Source organism: Vanellus vanellus (genome assembly GCF_965231255.1).
Source record: "Vanellus vanellus genome assembly, chromosome: 3".
In the NCBI taxonomy this organism is placed as follows: Eukaryota; Metazoa; Chordata; class Aves; order Charadriiformes; family Charadriidae; genus Vanellus; species Vanellus vanellus.
The window spans coordinates 120,968,215-120,992,092 of NC_138907.1; the positions used below are offsets into that span (position 1 = coordinate 120,968,215).

Below are 23,878 nucleotides of genomic sequence, written 5' to 3' on the forward strand. Positions count from 1 at the left end.
ACCTTCAGGGGATTAATTCTTCATGCCGATCATGGTGGCATGTAACATCTCCCATTGTGCAGCTATTTTTTTCTCTTGTGCCGTGGCTCGTTTGAAGGCTAGTCTTATTAAGCATAGGTGACTCCATCTTCATGTATTAAAACTCTTTTCAACTCTCTCTAGGTAATCTGGCTTCCCAGAAACCTCCTGCTAAATGCAAGGGATTGCTGTCCTGTTTACTGACTTTTACACCTGAGGCTGATTTTGATACAGATTCTGGATATCGCAGGGTAAGTGTACAGATATCTGTTCTTTTTGTGGTTTGTTTTTCTTTCATGGTCTCTTATTTGCTTACGCAAAAGCAATTTGGGCTGTGCTTTCCCTTTCAGTGACTTCAAGTCTCTATCGGAGCCTGTGCAACTGAGCATCTGTGTTAGAATGGAAAAATAACCCAGTAGGATGAATGCTAATGCTGTGAACTTGATCGAGAGTGTTTGAATCTCCGCTCGAAGAGGGAGCGGAGTTTGTTTGTCTGCAGACTCATAGGCCTATATCTTATAAAATTGTAAAAAGCTGTGAAACGCTTATTTGGGTGTAGTGAACATTTTGAGTTCTAAGCTGACAAATGTTCATGTATTTTTGTATTACAAAACATTCTTCATAATGTACATAGTTATAAATATTTGTGAAGTTTGCGAGATCAAGTTTAAATATTTGGAAAAGGGAGATTAAAGATTACTTGGTTTCTTGGGACATGGGGAGGGGAGAGAAAACCTGATCTAACCCAGTTTTACTATGCACATCAGAGTAGAAACTTAAAATGCTTGACTTCATCGCTGAATGGCTCTTATGGGGTTTTTCACCTCCCAGCTACTGGAGGAAAGCGTAATTTAGTGGACACAGATCTGGTTTTTCATTTTTTTGCCTCTTCCTCAGTCTTGATCCTCTGCCTTCCACCTTCTCTTTCAACTTGTTTTTCTTGCCTCGCCACTTTCCTAGCTTCTTTTTTCAATCCTCTCTGTGTTTTTAATTCATGGGGCTGATCCTGGCCCTTGGTGCTGTTTGAGATCTTTTTTGTCCTCTTGGCCTCCTTGGACCAGCCTTCTGGTTTCTCTCAACCAGATATGTAGAATTGTGGGATAATTCAGGCTGGAAGGCACACGTGGAAGTCATCTAGTCCAACCTCCTGCTCAGAGCAAGGTCAGTTAGACCAGGTTGCATAGGGCCACATCCAGTGGGGTTTTGAATATCTCTAAGGATGCAGACTCCACAACTTTATTGGGCCCTTGTTACCATGTTTCACCAACTCATGGATATTTTCCTCATCTATAATCTGAATTTCCATTGTTGCAGCTTCTTTCTTCTTGTCTTATCTCCACACCCTTCTGAGAATAAGCTCACTCTGTCTTCTCTGCACCTTCCCTTTGGCGAATTGAAAAACATGGTGAGGTTGTAGGAACTCAGCTTGTGTTCCAGCCACCAATATCCTCCACTAGACTTGCTCCAGTATGTCAAAGGCTTCTTGTTCTGGAGGGCTTTACAAGTCCTGTATGAAAGGGAAGGATCATTTCTCTGGACGTGCTGGCTGTGCTCTTGCTAACGCAGCCCAGGACGGATGCATGCGGCCTTTGTTGCAAGGTTATATTGCTGGCTCAAGTTCTCCTTGCTGTCTGCCAAGACCACCAAGTCCTATTATTTTCCTATTTTTAATCTGTTTAATCTTTCTCACACACTGTTGTGCAATCCTTGCTTGCCGTGCTTGCTGTTCCTTCACAGGATTCCTTATTGAACACCTCAGTATCCCCAACGCATCTTGATCATAACGTTTCTGGCAGTCTTTTCCTGTAAATGAGTTTGAACTACACTTTGGAAACAGCGAAAGCCCATTTTCAGCTCTTGGAAATGGGCATATTTCCCTGAGCAAGTAGTTTAAAGCTTTCAATGTAGCTTTGATAATTTAAAAATCTTTCTCAATTCCTATCATTAGTATGTTCATGGTAAAATAGGAAATTGTGTGTATGCTTGGATATGTACAAGTGTGTATGGGAGAATGTATTTAATCTGTTTTTTTCTGTGCTGCTGGTACAGTCTTAAATAGTATATATAATAACACGTATATGAAACTGTTGCTGGAAATTGAGTCTGAATTATGAATAAGGCTTTTATTTTATATTCCTCCTTTATGTTTGTCCCTGCATGTGTGTGTAATGCTGCAAATTGCAGATACCAACAACTGTAATTGTAGTTGCAGTTAAATCAAACGTTCTCCAAACTTTATTTTTTTTAAGTAGCCCTCACGTTGAATAATGTATCTGCTTCTCCTATATTTTAACAGTGTGTATGCTGGGAGCTATGCCAAAGAATGGACACTGAGGAATACGGTCCCAGCCTTAGCTTGACACACTGATCAGACGGTCCTTGGGGAAGGGAGACACGCTGCTGTGCTCCTGCAGGCTTTGCTGTCTGGTTCACTTGTAAGTGGATGAGGGAAAAGACTGAGAGAGTGTCAGTAGTTCAGCGCTCAGATCATAATTAATGGTTTGTCCCGGGCAGCTGGAGCTCGTGCAAGTTTCCTGGTTTATATCTACCAAGGAGGAGAGCGAAAGAAAGCATTGAGTGGGCAAGTGGAGCAGAGAGGGTTAAACCTACTGAGTCAGGGGAAAAATAGTTGAGCAGAAAATAGGTAAGAGAAGTGTAAAGGAAAAGAAAATGTATTGAAACCAGGATGAAGACTTTAACTTGTGACATAGTGTTTTGTTTTGAATTCAGAGAGGTGTTGTCCAACTCATGAAGAAGTAGTTATACCAGAGCAACTCATACAGTGGTGAGTGACAGTTTAATTCACTTTCTGTGGTGGGGAATGCCTAGCAGATCTGGCTTGTGATAAGTTGCAGCATTGCCTAGTTCACATCAACATGAAATGCTGAGCGTAGTCTTAGGCTGAATATCAAATTATTGCAAAGTTACTCTGTTAGGTTATCGTCTTGCTGTGGATGTTTCTGCCACCATGGCTGTGATCGGGTTGTAACCAAAGAGGAAAAAAAGAAAAAAAACTGATTTGGAAATGAGCTGGTTGTGTCCAGGTTTCCTCCTGAAGGCTTCTGTTACTCATGAGAAGTTCTTTGAAAGGGGCTTGGATTCCAGCATGGACTTTTACTCCTGGGAACGGGCTGCATGTAGGAGTTGCACCCTTGTCTGTCTTCCCCATTTTTGGATATTGCTAGCTGTTCCCCTTAAAAGGCCTTTTAACTCAGTTTTTCTGAAGGCTATAAAAAGTATTTATGCATGTTGACTGTAGCGCTGTGTATCTTGACAGTCACGTGTGGCTGCAATTTTTGTATTCCAACTGGGGAAGTACTTAACCCCAGTTTTTTTTTCTGGTTCAAACTGAATTAGTTTCCACCATATGCAGCACCTCTTATGAACGTGCGGGTGGGGAGGAGGAATTTGAAATGAAGTTGAGAGCTGTTTCTGTGATGCAGTTATTTTAATAACCGTGGGTCTCTCCACACAGAAGAGCGATTGCTTTTCAGAGTATTTCTAAGGAGAAGAGGAGGGTCAGGAATGTATGTAAACTCAAAGCAAGACCTCAAATGACCATGTGCGTTTAGGTGCTTGAACAGAATGATTGCGTTTTGCTTTTCATTTTCGTAGTTTTGAGCTGGGTGAAAGCAAAGATTTGGGGTTGTTCTGTTTCATCCTTTTCAGGAGAAGGAGCAAGCCGCATGAAGTAGAAAAAGTTAGTCACAGAAGTTCGAGGTCGCACTTTCGGTATGAATTTGTGATAAGCTTTGGGATGCAGCAGGGAAACCAAGGAATAACCTCGCTTGTCTTTGGTACGATATTCATAGAATAATTCAGTTTGAAAAAGACCTCAGGAGGTCATCTCATCCAACCTCCTGCTCAAAGCAGGCCAACTGCAGAGGCAAAGCAGGTTTTTCAGGGCTGAGTCCGTGTCCACTCAAGTCCTTTAATGCCCTCAAGGACGGGGGCTCTGCAGCCTCCCTGGGCAGCTGTTCCGCTGGTTAAGCACCCGCTCGGAATTTTCCTTCTTTATATCTTACCAGATTTTCCCTTGTTGGAGCTTGTGCCAATTTCCTCTTCCTCTTTTACAGCGTGCCCCGGGAAGAGTCCGGCTCACGGTGTGCTCCAGACCTTTAACCGTCCACTAAATCATGACAAACTGGAGATCTGTGTTTATAAAGAGCTCAGATCAATGTTTGCTGAGCACCTACGCATCAGGCAGTATTTTTTTTGTGTGTGTTTGAGTCCATTTAACAGCATATGTGTTGGTGGTTTGGGTTTTTTGTTTTGACAGGGCTCCAATTTTTGCTGTGCTGTTACGTTAGGGAGCAAGGATGGAGTGAGGCACAGGCAACACTGATACGAACATCTCTGTAGGCGCCAACACAAAAATACCGATGTTCCTTTCTGCCTATATGATAATGCGTGTCAGGTCGGCCTGGATTTACTCGCAGAGCTCGAGGTTGGATATGGTTCCTGTTCCTATCTCTGCCACAGCTGCCTTTGTAATCGTTGTGCCTCAGCTTCCATGCCGTTAAAATGGAGATTATATACTCTTATTCATAGGAGTGCTGCGAGTCCTACAGTAACTGTTAAATGCTCTTAGTTCCTTGAGAGCAAACTGCTATAAAAAAGGGGAAAAAAAAAAAAAAAAAAAAGAGTATGTTTATAGTATAAACTACATGCTTGTAGTTATACAGGGTTACGTTAACTCCATACTCCTAGTAGGTTGCTTTTAAACCAAAGTAGTATGCTTTTGTAACGCCTTGTGTTACTGTACAAATTAGATGCTTTTATCCAAATTACTTGTTGGAAATCGAAGGAAACATACACAAGGGTTGCTAGGATGGCCTCATTTTTCACATTCAAGATTTGGAAGTAGAAACAAAGCTTAGAAACTTGGGGTTCTTTTAAAAATTAGGTCCTTTCATAGAAGCAGTTAAGTGTGTGTGTGTGTGTTTTTTTTTGTTTTTTTTTTTGTCAGCTTTAATAATAATGAGTTTTTGGTGCCGGGATGAGCGATAATTGCAAATGGCAAAAAGTCATCAGAACGTTGTTACTCAGATTGCAGATTTTATTAATCGTAAAAGAAATTATTCACCTAGAAAGGCTGTTTTATAAGTGCTCATTTACATGAAGACTTGCTGCCTAATTTATTTTGTTTAAAAAAAAAAAAAAAAGGCACAAAAAAACCCCCACAAACTTTGTCCTGTCCTTCAAAACCTTGATTATTTTGTCCTTCCTTTTCAGTTTGCTTACGTCTTTTTATGTTCTTGCTTATCAGTGGGAGCAATCTTATTTTTGCCCCTTCTCTCACAAATGTATCTGCTGCTGCTTGGGTTTATTCCATCAGCTGAGTGCTGTGCATCACCCCTGCATGCAGTTCCTCTGCAATTAAAAAGGTTGTTTCTCTTTTATGAATGACTTCTTAGGTAGATGAGTTGTTTGGCCCTTTACATGGTTCTGATCTCATGAGGCGTTGGGATCTGCAGATGTAAAATAAACTTTCATCTTTTTTTCTCCCAATTCTTTTATGTTATTTTCAACATGAGTTTTGATTAAGTAAAAAAAAAAAAAAAAACAAACACAAAACTGAGCACATCATTCACTACAGGAATACAATTAGTCAATGAGCTGTGCTCTTAGAAGCACAGGAGAAGGCCATCCCTATGTCTTGAAAAACGAGCAGACGGGGAAGACCACCAGCCTGGCTAAATAGAGAGCTTTGGCTGGACCTCAGGAAAAAAAGGAAATCTTACATTCTCTGGAAAAGGGGTTTGGCAACTTATGAGGGCTATCAAAATACAACAAAGCTATGTAGGGGGAAGATTAGAAGGGCCAAAGCTCAATCAGAACTCAGCTTGGCCACTGCAGTTACTGAAAGAATCTCTTATTGTCTTTATATCAATGGAAAAAGGAAGACTAGGGAAAATGTAGGCCCACTGATGAATGAGACAGGTGCCCTAGTGGTGGAAGACACAGAGAAGGCAGAGTTACTGAATGTCTTCTTTTCTTCGGTCTTCACTGCTAAAGCTGTCCCTCACAAATCCCATACCCTGGAGGCAAGGAGGAAGGTCTGCAGAGAGGAAGGTTTTCCCTCAGTTGAGGAGGTCGGGGTCAGAGACCACTTGGCCAAGCTGAACATTCGTAAGTCCATGGGCCCTGACGGGGTGCACCCATGAGTGCTGAGAGAGCTGGCGGATGTTATTGCTAGACCACTCTCCATTGTCTTTGAAAGGTCATGGAGAACAGGAGAGGTGCCAGAGGCACAGGAAGTTATTGGAGGTGGTCAACATGGATTTACCAAGGGTAGATCATGCTTGACCAATCTGATAGCTTTCTATAATGTTATAACTGGTTGGCTGGATGAGGGGAGAGTCGTAGGTGTCATCTACCTTGACTTTAGCAAGGCTTTTGACACTGTCCACCATAACATCCTCATTAGGAAGCTGAGGAAGTATGGGCTAGATGAGGCAACAGCGAGGTGGATTGAGAGTTGGCTGTGTGACAGAACTCAGAGGGTTGTGATCAGCGGCACAGAGTCTAGTTGGAGGCCTGTAACCAGTGGTGTCCCCCAGGGGTCAATACTCAGTCCAATTTTAATATATTCATTAATGACCTGGATGAGGGGACAGAGTGTATCCTCATCAAGTTTGCTGATGATACCAAACTGGGTGGGGTGGCTGACACCCCAGAGGGCTGTGCTGCCATCCAGCGTGATCTGGACAGGCTGGAGAGCTGGGCAGAGAAGAACCTAATGAGGTTCAACAAAAGCAAGTGCAAGGTCCTGCACCTGGGGAGGAAGAATGCAAAGCACCAGTATAGGTTAGGGGCTGACCTGCTGGGAAGTAGCTCTGAGGAGAAGGATCTGGGGGTCCTAGTAGACAGTAAATTATCCATGACCCAGCAATGTGCCCTTGTTGCCAAAAAGGCCAATGGAACCCTGGGCTGCATAGGGAAGAGTGTGGCCAGTAGGTCGAGGGAGGTCATTCTCCCCCTCTACTCTGCACTGGTGAGGCCACAACTGGAATACTGTGTCCAGTTTTGGGCTCCCCACTTCAAGAGGGACAGGGAACTGCTGGAGCAAGTCCAGCGAAGGGCAACTAAGATGATTAAGGGCTTGGAGCATCTCCCTTATGAGGAAAGGCTGAGAGAGCTGGGACTCTTTAGCCTGGAGAAGAGAAGGCTGAGGGGAGACCTTATTATGGCATACAAGTATCTAAAGGGTGGGTTGAAGGAGGATGGAGCCAGGCTCTTTTCAGTGGTTCCCGGTGACAGGATGAGGGGCAATGGGCACAAGTTAGAACGCAGGAAGTTCCGTTCAAATACACGGAAAAACTTCTTTACGGTGAGGGTGACAGAGCACTGGCACAGGCTGCCCAGGGAGGTGGTGGAGTCCCCTTCCCTGGAGATTTTCAAGACCCGCCTGGATGCAGTCCTGAGTAATGTGCTCTGGGCAATCCTGCTTTGGCAGGGGAGTGGGACTAGATGATCTCTAGAGGTCCCTTCCAACTCTGAAACTCCCTGATTCCATGAGCCTGCCCTGTGAGCTTAAAACGGGGTACGTGCTAAAGTATCTCTTTAATCGGGGTGTCGGATGGTAAACTCCTCAGGGTGTGGGTACAGCCTTTACGTGTTCCTGCGAGAGAATTCATACACAGCGCGTTGCTACAGCACGATATTCAACAGCTGCCTGCCCCTTATTCCTTGTGCTGAGATAGTCACAACAGTGATTCTGCACCTAATGGTGCCGAGATCGGGTGCGTGTAAGTAATCCTACTGCCAATGCCCTGCGCGCACCCCAGCCTTTTTGCAGCATCGTGCCCTTCTGGACCACGCAAAATGCCAAATACTCGCAGTAGTGCAGCCGGATCTACAGCTGCTGCTGCTAAAATGATGATGGGCCTTCACACGGAAGGCGAGGAGCACGGGCTCTGCTCCCGGCTGTGTGCCACCGCGTCACCGTTTCAGCAGAAGGACATTAGCTCCAAGGGGGGACTAAAGCTGCTACTCATCGTAGCAAAAGTAATTTCAGACACACGGCTAGAGAAGTACTTTGCTGTAATGCCCGTTGTGACAAAGCTCTCTTTGAACTTGGCCGATACCAAATTGAGATCCTTCAGCTGGTGTTGTCCCCACTCGGGCCTTTTCAGGATCAAATCGCGGATGACTCGGTGGCAAAAAGGCTTCAGAAGCGCAGGATTCCTGCGCTCTGCCATGCGCCGGCTGTGACTTGAAAATAGGATTTCACAATTGATATTGCAGACTTCAGAGTCTATTTTCTAAACTAATATTTAAAGTATGCCCCGCCGATTCTGGTCTCAAAGTTGGTTGTTGAAACTATAATGTATTTCAACACAAAATTATGCAGGCTAAAGTGAAGATTGGTATGGTAGTGGAGCAGATTCTTCTGTTTCATGTATATTTGAAAGCTGAGAAAGCTTCTGCTGAAGTCAGACGACACAGGCTTGTCAAATTGTTCACAAACGAAAAGATTGCTCTTGGATGGAATTAATTTGCAGTATCTCATTTACCCATCTTGAGTTTTGTCATGAATTTCCCCTACTCGGCAGCCTGAAATGCCAAGTGAAAAAGTGTTTCAGTGGGAGATAATATAATATATTAAGAAAATGTTATTGATCACAGTATGCTTTTACTGGAAGATGACTTTTTCTGACCGGAACACAAGGGACTTTGCCTTGTTATGGTAGGAAAATATATTGTAATATGCAAACAGGATTATTGTTAAGGTCACAGCAACTTTGTTTTTACAATCCACTTCCTCTGGAAGCGAGCTTCTCCACAACTAGTGCTGTCAGCTGGGCTAGAGTAAGAACAATTTCAGTTTTAAACCTTAAAAAAAGGTTACGGCAAGCTTTTGTTTTATGAAGGAAGGAAATGAATGCTGTTTTCCACATCTCCAAAGGTCAGAACGTGTAATTCGGTACGCGTTACTGTAAGCGTTTTGTTACAGTGGTGGACCGTATTGCGGTGGTTCTTTAGTCAGAATCAATTAGCCCATATTTTCCCATCATACGTGTATTTATAGGCATACGTTAATGACAGAAAATGTCGCACGCTTTGTTTTAGAGTGGCCTCCGCTCACAGGGACTCCGAGGCACATAATTTTCCCACTTAATGCGGGAAGATTAGCCAAGTGGAAGAGCCTGTGTTGCTCACAGGCAGCTTATGTGGGTATATGGACATCATTACTCTGCAGAGCGTGAGGACATAAACTTGTGATGGGATGCCCGGTACAGCAGCTTAGAACAAGGACGCTTTTAAAAGATGTTTGATTTAAGGAGGGCTCCCACTGCACAAACAGTGGCTCTGAGCCATTAAGGTCCTGCTTGCAGCGAGATTGCTTTCTGCTGAAGGGCTCGAAATTTACCCTCAGGAGTAAGCACGTCATTAAGATGATACTTCTGTAAGGTATTTCGAGCTATTTCTAAGGAAACTCATCCAAAACACATTCTGCAAAACTTAACTTTGTACCAAATCTTTTCCGTGTGATTTAGGTTACAATATTATGAGCCATGTTAACTTAGAGTGGAAAGACAAACCCATTTGGAATAAGTCAGTGAGGGTTGCACTGAAGATCTAAGAATCTGCCCAGGGAGGTGGTTGAGTCACCATCCCTGGATGTGTTTGAGACGTTTAGATGTGGTCTTGGGGGATATGGTGTAGGGGAGAACTTTGTAGAGTAGGGTAGATGGCTGGACTCGATGATCCCAAGGGTCTCTTCCAACCTAGACAATTCTATGATTCTATGAATACGCTGCTTTCTGTGTTTTGTTTTCCTTTTGTCCTGCTCCACTTAAACACGTCCCTCCAGTGGTTTTCTCTGGTTTTGTTGCAATAAATCCCCACTTCAGTGAATTTGAAGGTATAAACCTGACTGCAAAAATGCATCTCTGGTACGGTAGCGGGTTACTAACCCACTCGAGGTTTCCACAGGGCAATGTGATTTCTTCACTTCAACCAGCCATTTCCTACACAGGCAAAGCAGTGTTGCTAAAACTGTTGTCAATTGTTGTTATAGCCTGAAATTTAATTATTTTTCTCTGCTGCTTTTTCTAATTTAGTTTGGACAATGAGAAGTTATTGATGTAAGTTAAGGGAACAGATCTTAGTTGTGTGGAAGACCTTTTTCCCTGGTCCGCTGTTGCAGACTCTTCTTCTAACATGTTGATAGCCACGTGCAGGAGAGAGACCACTTGTGGTATTAAAGCAAACAGTTACTATGAAGAATTGAAAGGTTTAGATTCTGGCTTTTTAGGGAGTAAAAAAACCAAAACAAAACCCTGGTCCCTTTTTCCTCTTTAGCTGCAAGGATTTGGTATGGCTTATTTAGCACAATAAACATGACTTGAAGTGCGAGTGTAGTAAAGGTTACAGAGGACTATTGTTAGACTTCTCAAAAGATAAAATCTATTGTTTTTGCTTCTTAGGATGTTTAAAAATATACAAAAAAACCCTCTCTATTTTCCTCCATTGCTTAAAGAGGAGGAGAATTACTACCTTCGCTTCACTTGCCAGTCCCCATGGGACTTTAGTTTAAGGTAACTTGGCTTGTAGGATCAACTCAGTGCGGATGTCTACCCCGTGGGCCTCGTGCTCCTAAAGATGCTTTATGTTGCCGCGCGTTTTCCTACCACTTGGCAGGAAAATGATGCTCAGCCTCTGTAATTCTGTTTATCTTCCTGGGATGTGCCGGAGCTTGTCCTGCTCACAAAGCATCTCTTGGGTGGGCACGAGTCTCCAAAACACGGGTGGCTGGTAGTGTCACCCCGTCAGCTGTCCTCGGTAAGAATAGGTAGTTTCAACACAAGTGGTTTCAAAACAATTCCATCAACACAGCTGTTCAGCATTTCTTCACAACCTTTTGTGCCTAGCTCTCCAGAACGCTGTTTAAAATACCACTGGAATCAGCTAAATCTGACCAGCCCTGTGGATGAACTTTAGTACTCGGTTTGATGTGACTGAAAAGATGAATTATTTAAACGTAAATCCATTTAGTTTTCATGTTCCCTCTCCTCATGAACCGAAAGATGAGGGGAAGGGGAGAGGGGAAAAAAAGAAGCCCCGTGGGAGAACAGTTTGTGCTGCTTAAATCGTAGCTAAGTTGTTTTATTTGGTTTTGAAATTGTTCTTGGTGGGCACTGTAAATACGGGGAAGGTATCTTTCAGTTTTACTGCTTTTTGCGCTGAGCGTGAAAATTCAGTGGTAAGCAGAAAAGACGACGATCTCTAAAATCCCTTTCTACATTTGTAGAAGAGGTTGATATAATGACACAAAAAATATCTCTCAATCTACGTGTCTAATTGTACTGCAGTAAAGAACAGCATCTCCCCTTACGAGTATGTGAGCGAAAACGTTTATGCTGAACGTTTATGGGGACACAGAGGCAGCTCTTGAAGAGCGCAAAGGCTTTCTAATTTTTTTTCCTGCTTATTTTTTTTTAAAAAGCCTTTTGCGCAGATGAGAGAAATTGAAAGATGCAGAATATCACATCTCTGACAGCCGTGGGGTTGTAGTGGGAAGATCGTGGCCACGTTTAGGTCTTCCTTTGCTCAGTCGTGAGCCTGCTCGTGAGCTGCCTTAGGTCCCTGTGAAAGGCAGATCTGCTCAGCCTGGATTTGAATAATGGAGTTGCCATTAATGTCCAACATAAAAAAAAAAAAAAAAAAAAGATGATTGGTCGTACGCTTGATTTACGGGAAGCCAGAAGTGGTGAAGTATACGGTACACGAGGGGATATTTATGCCGCTAATGCTTAAAACACAGCCGAATGTTCTGTGTGTTGTAGATGCTTTCAAATGGCAAAAACAAAGGTGCGTATAGCAGTAAATCCAGTTATTCTGATAGTTGAATGGTCCTAGATCAGGATCTGACTGTGCAGTCTCTTCAACATGCAGAGCAAGTCTGGTAAACCCCTATCTAGTTACTGCCTGTTACAGGATTATCAGCTTTGAATCAAAGAAAATAATTTCAAATATGTTAGGATTTAGGGTATATTGTTTCATCTTCATCAGTTTCTAATGCAAGAATTGTTTTTTCCAATTTATGTGCAAATAGGCTTCCAAAATCTGTTGCTGTGAACTGAGATTTTGTCAGATTTTTTTTTTTCTTCCTCAAATTACTTCTGTTCTGCTAATAACTGTCAAATTGCACCTCAACTCAGCATTTTCTTGATTTATCTTGCCTGCAGTAGCTAACAGTAGCTCTCTGAGGTTTATCACTTGGCTGCTTTGCAAACAGGGTGCTCTTAAGATACTCAGCTGTGCGTTTAGATTTTTTGAAATGCTACAGCAATTATATTTGATTTTTAGAAGGAGAATTCATTGTCGAGTAAAACTGGATGAATTTTTCAAAAACGTAGAGGGCTTTTTCTCATATGTCTGTAAGCTGAGCAGGTGTACTGCAGTCATCATTTTGCGATGTCTAAAACAGATATTAGCTCTGTGTTTTAGGGTTGGGTTGTTTTTTGTTTTTTGTTTTTTGTTTTTTTTTTTCAAACAATTACTCTGATCTTTCTGCTAAATGTCTTTTTGCACAAATCCACCCCTTCTCACATTTCTTAAAAAAAAAAAATCCAAAAAACTTCTACAGGGAGGGAGGTACTAGAGAGCCTTTGGTTTGGGGCTGGTTGGTAGCGCTGATCATCTAATGATGTTCGTGGTGGCTTCTTCTGGGCGCTTCCTTTTCTGAGGCAGAAAGGTGTTATTAATTAAAGAGCATTTGCTTAGCTTGAGACGAATATTGTCCAATACAGAAAGTTTACCTGTATTCCCTACGATACTATTTCTAAACCATTTTCTACTTTTGGAGCAATTTTTCTCTCGACCTACTATTTGTGGGAAAGCAACTACAGGAACAACGACCCTAGTTGGCTACAAAGCCTCTCCGAGCAAAGCCAATACCAGCCCATCTTAACTCGCTAGAGAACTTACAATTTTGAAAGAAGGTGTTTAGTAGTAAGAAAACGTAGATTAGTACCTGTCTCGGTGTGCTGTGTAAACTTGAACCAACAAGACCGATGCATCCAAATTATAGCAGCTTTATCTAGTGTGAATGAGATGCGACTTACGTTTTCAGGTAAAAGAAATCAACAACTATTAATTTGGCAGAATTATTTATTTCTTACTGATGATATTTTCAGTGTATCTAATCAGAGCACTCATGAATAGAAATGAAACAATTTAAATAGAGGCAGTGTACATTGTATGATCTTGTTTTCTCAAACTGTTCCATAATGCAGTGAATAAATTTATCTGTTCTACTGAAAAGACTTCTGCAGAAATCATACACAGTGCTTTCACCTCTATTATTTAATACGACTGTTTTATAACTCTTGGAAGATGGTTATTTCTGCTTCTGCTACAGGCATCTGAAAAAAAAAAAATATTCATTTTTGGGGAACAGAAGGGAAAAGTAGACTTATAGTCTGAAAATCCAGACAGAAGCACCAGGAGTACTCGACTGAAAGGCGTTCTAGGAAATGATGAAATGGTCTTATTGCACAGCGTTCCCCAACCCCTCGAAGAGTGGGGTCCAGATTTACAGAAGGTAAACTAACGAATGAAAAGAGGTTGGTCTGAATCAACATTTGATCTCCTTAGAGGCCCGGCAGGAAATGCAGATGAGCGGAGCAAATGCCCATGAAATCACATGGTGACATTTGGATTTTGCTCTGAATCACTGGATAAATTTGGGACACTGGGAGAGATCTTTTGGGTGGCCCCACTGCTAGAGAACTTTGACCGTCCATCAGGCCTGTGGGAGAAGCGATGGGCTCCGCGGAGGTCTGCGGTCTCCTTGAGCTGTTGTACTATGGCCTGTGTGGAGGGTGGTGGCCGAGGGTGAGCTACCCGCGGTGCGGTTGGGGATGGTGGTGACCGAGGGGACAGCGATGACCTTTGCAGTCACGGCTGGTGGACTGCTCTCTATCACAAGTGAGATAGACAATCCGACCGTATGATGATGTGGTCTGCACTGGTTAAAAAGCCTTTTTATTAAAAATTGCCCTCTAAAACTCAAATTTGGGTAATAAAAGGTAGTATTTATTAGTGAAGCTTTGGAAGCCGATTTATTTTTTTTTTTTTTGTCTGGGAAGGGGGGATTCTTTCACACACTCCAGATTGACTATTTTATGTGTGAAGCTTAACTTGTCCTTGATAATAACGTAAATAGATCATATAGGTAAACCTAAACCAGCCGTAAACAAGGAAATTAAGGTTCTGTCTTATTCTTCCTACTGAAAGGAGGCAGATACTAGATGCCGTCATTATTTCTGTTACAGTGCCTTACAAAAGCTGCGACTCCACTGTGTTCGGGCAGGTTTTTGGTAAGCAAAATCTCTTAACGTAAACAGGTTTTAGATTACAGTAGTTACTTCCTAGGTACTGGAATACAGATGCTTGCTTCTCCTCACTAAAGCCCTCCCAGGACCCTTCAGTATAAACCATGGCATACATTTCATTTTTCCACTCCTTTTAACTCTCCTGATCTTTGGGAATGGGCTGTGGATGGACAGTGCAAGTGAAAGTGGCTGCTATGTTTGTGGTCTATACTTTTTCTTTTTCCTCTTTTTTTCCTTTTTCCCTTTTTTTTTTTTTTTTTTTTTTTTAACTTGAGGAACGTTAATCCCAAAATGAATTCCAGCACTTACATGCTCTTAAAAACCTTACTGGCAACCATCACCTCTTAATCTTTTTACATTTCTTGCGATTAGCAGTGCTTTCTAATCCTAACACCAGACCCAACACCAACTGTTAACTGCACTTCTTGTTTTACAGCTAAATCTAATCCTTCCAGCAGTCTGAGGCCAGCATTATATTTATCACTCTGAAATTACCGACTGTAAGATGTTGTGGCAGGTCTTGAGGCTTTGTGTTGTGTTTGTTTGTTTGGTTTTTTTTTTTTACTTTCTCTTTCTTTGTTGTGGATTGATAAATGCAGTGATTAGTATAAGGTTACTTTTTCTTTTTTACATGTGATGATTTCCAGAAAAAGATGAAAATACATGCTTTTTCCCCCTTCTTTCAGTCATTTGTTTTTGTTTTTTTTTTTTCCCCCCCCCCCTCCTTCTTCTGGTCCGGGAAAAGCAATTTGCTTTCTACCTGAGTTTGTGATTAGTAGCGAGATGTGTAGGTGGAATATGTTTTAGTGGCTTTTTTCCCCTCTTCCTTTCCCTCCCCCCACACCTATTAATATATCTGTTAGTAAGCTAATGCTATTAGGTTATGCAGACTGTTCGGTGTACAAGGAAAGATAAGACAGCCATGAAATCCTTGCAGTGCCCCGAAACATCTCTCTGCTCTGCTGAAGGCTCTGTGCGTGTTTGTCCGTGAGGCAGCAACAGATTTTATATCAGTCACTTAACAAAGAGTAAAGAAATTGCTGTTATGTATTTACTGGTGTGGGGCTGGCTTTTCCCCACCTGGAAAGTTGTGTGGGTGTTTACAGTCTCTACAGGAACTGCTCTGAATTTGTGTTAGGAAAGGGGGAAAGGGAACGCTGAAGAACTGCAAACTTACTTTGCTTTGTTGCTGCTTGATTTTTATTTTTTACCCCCTCCCCCCCCCCCCCCAATCCTCCAGGGAGGGGCAGTGAAGGCTTTAGCCAGGAGCATACAATCCCCCAAATGACCCTGTTTGCTTAAATCCTAAAATCATTTCTAAGGTGGCTGAAAAGAATGGCAAAGAGAAGCCAGGCACAGAATAAGAAATAGCACTTTTCCATAATCACAGCAGGTAGTAGCTGTGTCTTCTGCTGCTGGGGTCTTTCCACGGTCTATTTTTCTCAGCTGAGATTTTCTTTCCCCAACCAAAGAAGCCATGAGCCGTATTTGTTACTGGCAGTCCGAGCTTGAGAAAGCCTTTCAGATTTTAAAGCAAGGTAGGAAGTTTTTATATGGGTGTGTATATATATACATGTGTATTTATGTATTTAAAGAGCAATGGACTTCGCTTTGTGAAGGTCTCATATCTGCAGATTTTGGTGTCTGAAAGCTCATCTGTTTTCTCTGGCAATGGACTCATAAAAGATGGTACTTCTCCCTGTTCCCTGTGCCTTGCTTTTATCCTTGGACCACGTCAGCTCTGGCAAAAAATGCTACTTTTGTATTTAAAACAGAAACAAAAAATGCAAAGCTATATGTAATTCAAAACAGTGAAAATGTAACTGTGTCCTTACCCTTCTGACCTTATTAAATGCATAGGTCCTTAAACCACTTTAATCCATTACTAGCTAGATTGTCTGGTGGTTGGAAGAGGAAACTGGGCTTTCATCTTGGCTCAGAGCTGCCACGTACCTCTGCTCAGGGGAGAACGTGTCACTGCCCGGGCATTTGGGCTGTCTTCGTTTGATGTTGAACAGCCAGGGAATTTCGGGGAACTGCATCTTCCCCATGCCCACGCCTGCACACCCACACTGCCCCTGCCTGCTCTGGCCGTTTCTGCTCTCCCAAGGTGGTTTTGGGGATCCTCGTACCTCTTCTAACAGTTTCTTCTCCTTTTACTGCTTTCTCTGTGGTTTTTTTGTTGCCCCCCCCCCACCCCCGTGCCAGAGTTCAGCCAAGGTCCCTGTTGAGTTTGTACGAGCTTGTAAAATGTTTAAGCTGTGATAACTTTATTCTTGACTTTCCAAAGGGACGAGGGGGCCATAACATGATGAAATAGGGCTGCCGCCCTTTTACATTATTTCTCCGCTTCACACCTTTGAGGTCCGTCGTCCGGGTAACTCGAAAACTTTGAGGGGTGGGGCAAAAATCATATAAAGTGCACAAGTCAAAATTAAGCTTTGTAGTCAAACGCCTGCGGCAGGAGGGAATGGGGACGCTGGCTGGGCTCTCCCCGGCTGGAGACACCCGTCTCCACCGCTCCTCTGAGCTGCAAACGCTCGGGGCTGTGGAAGGAGGGGACGGAGTGAGAGCTGATCCGGGAGCTGGTGATGTTCATCCGGGGGCTAAAGCTGCATCTCGGGATGCCTCGCCGCAAGCACAGGGCTCAGGGTGCAGAAGGGAGAGGTTGGGGAGGGGGAAGCCCAAAATTTTTAGGGTCTTAATGCATTTACTGCCATCTTCAGTGGGAAACTGGCTTAGTGGGGATATAGTGCAAATTAGGAAACCATGATGATTAAAAATCGGGGTGAACAGTACAAGAGAAGCATGGGATAAACACACGGTGTTGGTACCCTGCATAAACACAAAGAGATCTAGGGTGACATTTTCAGACTTGCTGCAGTGTTGCTGACAGCCTTGGAGACTTCCGAACTTGAGTGCTGTGGTTGTTCTACACCGTTTACCGCCTTTTCTCTGGCTGAATTTCCTAAAGAGAGCGATTTCCTGAGCCCTGCGTGTGTAACTGTTCCCTCTCCATTGCTGTTGCCTGCACAGCATCATACCTACATACCATATAGAAAAATCACTCTAGATTGTGAAGATAAAAAGGAAAACATATTTATCAGGCATTTCTCTGTTTCAGCAGAGAGAATATCTATTCCTTTGAAGTCGTCTGACTGAAAACCGTGCCGAGACTTGATTAATATAAGTTGGATCTTCCACCATCTCTTACATTTAGTTCCAGTTTTGAGCTCCGACTGCAGAACGTACATGGTGGGCGGCAGACGATCCTGTTACCCTGTTCCTCCTTTAGTATATCTGGTGAAAACTTTTTTTTTTCTTCCCAGTATGTATTGCAAAAATCAATATCCCAGCTGATGGGAAGGAAGGAGTGGTACGCAGGTTGATACCTAGGGATCTGCAGTCTGTTAGGTGTGAGATTGCTTTCTCTCCGCAGTGGTTACAATCTTGGCACTTACATACTGCCTACAAATTTTGGGGTTTATATACATAAGACATGCGCTTTTACATTTTATGGTAAGTTTCAAAGGGACAGAATTGATCAAGGCTGCTATCATGAATAGTAGATGTTCGCTTCCATAAAAATTGCTTGTATAAGTAAATAGTGTTCCAGAAAGTGGCAGTCCTAATCCCTCACATCAAATTTTATTCATTCTTTTACCTCTGTAAATGTAATTTCTCCAGTAGTTTTTGAAGCTTGGAAACTGATAACCTTCAGGCTACTCTGTACCTTAGAAACCTCTTCACCTCCCTCAAAATAGCATAAGCAGTGACCAGTGAAGCTGAAAGGGAAGAAGCCAGTGATTAAAAACTTAATACAAATGTGTGGAAAACGGGGGAAGAATCTCGAGTTCAGAAGACACTAAGATTCAACGATAAGAAATTTTAACACTGATATGGCCCCGAATTGCAGCAGCGCAGCAATAATTATAGACGTAACGATATTTATCTGAAAAATCCCTTTGCTTACCAGTCCCGCTCGTTGATGCCAGCTCAGGAGTGTGACTGCAGGACCGAGGTGGCTCCTGCGAGTGGGACGGTGAATCCATATGCAAAGCACGTTTTTAACTGCTTGAAACCCAGGAACGTGCTGTACCTGACCACAGCCTATTTCAAGGTCTGTCAACTTTGAGGATTCGGTGAGCTGGCAGTGTCTCTTTTTGAACATACCCATGAAAATAATTGTGAATGATTAATTTTAATTACCGCTGGCTGAGGGCAGATCCTTGGCTGTGTGGATGGGTTTTTATTACGCTGTGCTGAAGAGTTGTCTGAGCTGGGAAACTCTCAAACTTTTTCGTGATATGAAAGCTGTGCTCGGGGAAGAGCACGTCTGCAGGAGGCTCTTCTCCCGTCGCCCGTAATCACTTAACGGTGGTGTAGCAGCTACAGCAGCTGCCCCCGCTGTGCGCGTGTGTGCACTGGTGCAGAAAGCACTGGGAACTGGGATGGGGGAACGGCTGGAGGTGAAGATGACCGATGGCTACTTCTGGTCCTTTACGGTCTCTCTTACAATTGTTAGGTTCTCCTGAACAGGAAGCGAGCAGAGAGAGGACGAGCACGCCAATCTGACAGGACTGTATTTCTATTTTAGCTTTAAACTGCATTCCTTCGACCTTATTTGGCCACAGTCGTGCAGTAATATTTTAATCACTGCCAGCGTTTAGAGTGGTTGTCCTCCAAAACAATCATGTTAGACTTTGCTCAATGTACCTCTCGTAAAACCTAACCCAGGGATAGTGGACTATTATCTCTGTCTGAGAGATGTAACCGAGACAAAGACTGATCAGAGGCTGCCGTACGGAACTCCGTTTGCTTACCTAACGTCCCATCACTTGTGTGGGGTGTCTCAAAGGCTGCTGGAAGGAATAAGTTTGAGCCTCATCTCACCTGTGACAACTGCTTTCCTAGTCAGTGGAACATCTTTCCTTTCAGACATTAAACTAAAGTGTCTTCATTGCAGTTCAGGAAGATTTACTTATTTCTAAGGTTGGAGAATGCATTTAGATGCATCTCTTGTCTCTTGGTATCTATCAGATAAGCCATTGGCCTCAAACTCCAAAATCCACGGGTGAAATCATGTGCTTGACCTTACTCCTAGCTTTTCCACTGGCTTGCTTTTTTGACCTTGGTCAAATCATTTGACCTTTTTTTCTTATGTTTTTGCTTTTCTATTAAAAACATAAATCTGCTGGGCAGAGATTGAATTTGTTTGTTTATTCCTTTTCTTTTTATATTCTTGCACAATACTAACAAAAACTTTCAGTCGGGAGTCTGTGGATCAGAATTGAAATTGCATGCAAAAATATCTTCCAGTCATTAAAAAAAAAAAAAACAAAAACCAAACAACAAAAGCATCCCTAATTTAGAAATGTCTGCTCATGGAAATGTTTATTCTCAGCCGATGAAATTCAGTTTAGTATTACTAGACTTCGAACTGCAAGACTGTGCAGATCAGCAGCACCGATTTATGTCCCTACAGAGTTTTAAAGAACTCAAGAGTGGTTTTCAGAAAGGTTTCCGTAGAAGATTTGCTGCTTCTGATTAGGGTAGAGCTCTGGACAGCTGGACTTCCAGCCCTGGGCTGTTTATATAGTCCTTAAAATTGTATCATTTTATTCTACTGAGGTATTTATACAGTCCTTACCAACTTGACGTGACCTTGGCCTTATAGATGGAGGCAAGCGCTACATTTCCCTAGGGAACTGTACGATGGTGCTGGGAGTGGAGCCCAGACCACTTGAGCCTCAGACCGGTGTTTCACCATAAATAATGCCTTCTTCATTGCCTGGAGTTTTGTCCTTGTAGCATACTGTGACGGTAAATTTTCCTGCTTAAACTGATCATGGTTGTGTTCCCAGCACCCAAATGATTGCTGGAAGTTGGCAGATTGGCCAACACCCGAGTCTGGTAGCAGCCTGTGGAAATAGTTGGAAGATGTCAACTTTTCCGATAGTTGGCAAAGTGGGCTTGTTTTATCCTCTTCCTTTAGCTGTGTTTTCAGTCAGGAGATAAGATACAATGATCGTGGCAGTCTGCCATTGCACTGTCTATACGGCTTCCTTTTGCCAGGATAATAATCATCTGGACCCTCTTAATTAAATTAGCGCGAACAACGAACCGTATGAAAACTGCACTGGGACTTTAATGCAACTGATGCGTTCTCTTGGGTGGACTCATGCGGTGCTGTGTTTGGTTTGAAGACTGATGGGGAGAGGAATTGTGTTGCTTGCAGGAGGGGAAGGCATTTCTTCATACTTCAGTTTTTGTGGACCAAAGTCTTTAAATTGGCAATTTGAACAGGAGTAGGCTTTTTAATAGGCTACCTCTGTTTTCACTGTCTCTCAGAGGAAATAGAACTTGGAAAAAAAAAAAAAAAAAAAAAGGAAAAAAAAAAACAAAAACAACCCAAAAAAACCCAAAAAACACCCCTAAAAAGTGCTTTCATCTGAAGACTTTTCTTGTATTTCTCTGACTTATTTAATCCTCTTTTTTCCTAGTACATAAATGAATCAAGTTGGTTGCTACTGCCATAATTGGTCAGATCATAACTGGTCAGTGGGAAATATGCTGTTAATTACTGACTTCCTTTTGGTCATCTTTAATTTTTCTTAGCTCATGTATGTTCTTTTTTCATAGATCTGTACAATTTTTCTCTTCCCTCCACCACTTACTACCTATCTATCCTTGCATTTAGTACAGCACCCTTTACTTATTTCATGCTTTTTTCTCCCTTCCTTTTTCCTTTCTGTACGGGAAAAACAAAGATCAAAACACGTACTTATAGAATAGGAGATAAGATAGGAACAAATTGCGGAAGAGGGAAAAGTCGCTCGTACTGTCCAAGTATGTAATTCCTTTTTGCCTTTCTTCAGCCTTCCCTGGTCTAACGGGACTTGTTGAATGACCTGTAGTTATGCAAGCATCTTTATTTTTTTTTTTTCTAGCCTTCTGCATGGACTAAAAGTTAAGTAAATGGTCTCTCAGCCCCACTTGTACAAGGGGAGTATTTGCTCCTGCATGGTTTGCAGTGTGGCAGGTACCGAGAACCCCTTCTCAGTCAGCAAGAAATCTGCAGGCCAAATTTTCCAGTAATCTGCCTGCCTGTTTGTCAGGAGATGATGGAGAAGGTGTGGAAGGATCTTCCCTCGTGAGTGGACTATGCGGAATCTCCAGCTGTTGGTTTATTTTTGTCCGTGTGCATTTTGTTATGGAAAACATAGACCATAGAGGCAATATGTTTTATCCTAGCTGAAGGATTTTGCAAAAGAGCAGATTCCATTTTCTCTATAGCTCTGAGTTGATAACGACATCAGTTACTCACACTTCAGCCAGATATCAAATAACAGCAATGTAAATTCAGCGCAGAAACCAGCAGAAGTCAGAGGTTGAGTCTTAATCGTGCTTGCATGTCCCAAGATGAATAGAAGTGTTCTAAAGAAAATACGTCAACAAAGTATAGTCACTTCCATCCAAAAATACTTCTGTGCTTCTTACCTCCCAGGTGACAACTTGTTCCCTGTTATCAGGACAGTGCCTCTTGAAGCTACTTGATGTCTCCAGAAGGGCGTTTATGGAGAGGAGAAAGTATGAGGGAGCTGGGGGATCCAGCGTTAGCTGGAAACAACACACCTTTATTTTAGTGCTCGCTGCATGGCAGCGCCAGAGTGGTGCGCTGGAGATGATGTTGCATGAATATGGAGAGGACAGCTTGACTCTAAACCATAACATTTGGGGGGGGTGGCAAAGACTTTTTCAGGCTGCAGTGGTATTGCTTTCCTCCCAGGGAAAGTTGGGGAGTGTGTGGGGGTCATACCCGTTGTGTGGGGGGGGTCGGTCACACAACGGGTGCCCGGTGCTGAATAGCAAGAAGGGCAGCATCGCCCTGCTGCCGTCACGCTGGACTTTGACCACACGAGTCAGCTGGTTGGTCCTTCCCAGATCTGCCAGTCGCCCTCTCGGTCATCCTGAACTGACTCCAAAGAAGTGGCACTTGGATTAACAAGTAGTCGTGTGTTTCTTGCAGGAAACCTTGAGTGACCCTTAGAAGGTGATTGAGTGGTGTTGTGTTTGTGTTTTGTTTTGTTTTGTTTTTTTCTAAAAAAAGACTATTTTGATTAAATGGCCTGCCCAGCTGCACACCATGTAGCTATGTTGTTGCTTTTGTTCGCAGAATAATCACTGGGGATGTGTGTCAGTGTGTGCATAGGACAGTGTCTTCTGCTGCTTTCTGGAACAACACGAGTAGTCGTAGTCAGAAGAAGCTGGAAAAAAAAAAGCCCAACCAACAAAACTCTAAAACTCACAAAAGAAAAAGAGAATCCGTATAATAGTTTCAACAAGTCTCGTGATTATTTTTTTTAAGGGGCTGATTTCTGATTGTTTTTGTTGTCTTTCACCACTTTGAATTACTCATCGCTTTCCTGTTATTGGGGGATTTTGCAAACTGCTCGGTTTGTATTAACATGCTAAGCTTATATTAATAGGAAAATTATGCACGTTTTGTACCGTTCCCTTCCGTATCTTTCTTCTGCTGTTTTCTTTTAATTAATCTGCAACAGAGTCTACCTACAACAGATAATTCGCTGCTTGTCAGGTCAGGTGAAGGTAGTTCGGTGCAAAAAGCACTTAAACAACACGTGGAAAAGCTTCTTTGTTAATTGGTTTGCAATACATGTGTTACTGCCCACTTTGACTCAACAGAATCATTTTAATCTGATTGCCTCACTGTTATTTTACACTTAGAATTTCTGACATTCAACCTTTTTTGGAAGAAATAAGTATTATTTAATTATCACAGACTCGCAGAACCGCTGAGATTGGAAGGCACCTCGTCCAGTCCGACCTGAGGCTGCCCTCCGTCTCCGCATGGCCTGATGCTTGGATCATAGAGGAGTTAGGAAAATCCAGAATTCAGTGATCTTAATGGGAGAGTACTACTTCAGGTTTAAAAAAAAAAAAAAAAAAACAACACGCCTTGTTTATTCAGTATGTTTAAATTCTGGTTTACACACATGTATCCTCCTGCTGAGCTTAATGGAAATGTGTATGCACTCCTCTGACCCGCGACGCTGTTTAGTCACTGTCTCTGTACCCCTGGAAGTGTAGAGTATCTGGATTTTAATAGAACTATTTGTTTTGCCTTTTTTCCTTTCCCATCGCTGCTTCCCTCTTCTACCCTGAAGAGAATTACATTTCCTACCTTTGAGCCCCGCTGCTGCAGCGAGGTGGCAGACAGGCTGCTGAAGGCATTTGTTGGTACTTACTGAGTGCGCCGGTGTTGCAGTCACAGAAGTAATCGCAGTGGCATGCAAATGGACCCAGTCTAGCTTGGTATGTACAAGTATACCAAACCAGCTTGTTCACAAGCTGATAATACTCTAGCCACAGTCAGGCTGGGTTCGTAATAAGCTGATGTGCCCTGCTGCCGATTGAGCTAATTTACGGTGCTTGTATTTACCTTGCAGCTGTACGACGACGTCCTTTACTCCAGCGTGACACACTTGTAG

At 42.8% G+C, this 23,878-nt stretch overlaps 1 protein-coding gene across 1 annotated transcript in view; it reads left to right on the plus strand.

Moving 5' to 3' along the window:
• The first annotated feature begins 250 nt into the window (after positions 1 to 250).
• The window catches only part of KLHL29 (kelch like family member 29), a 335,222-nt gene continuing 311,594 nt past the window's right edge, over positions 251 to 23,878 (plus strand). Inside the window, exon 1 of the mRNA XM_082481556.1 lies at positions 251 to 269. The gene's annotated coding sequence lies outside the window, so the exon portion shown is untranslated. The remainder of the gene's footprint in view (positions 270 to 23,878) is intronic.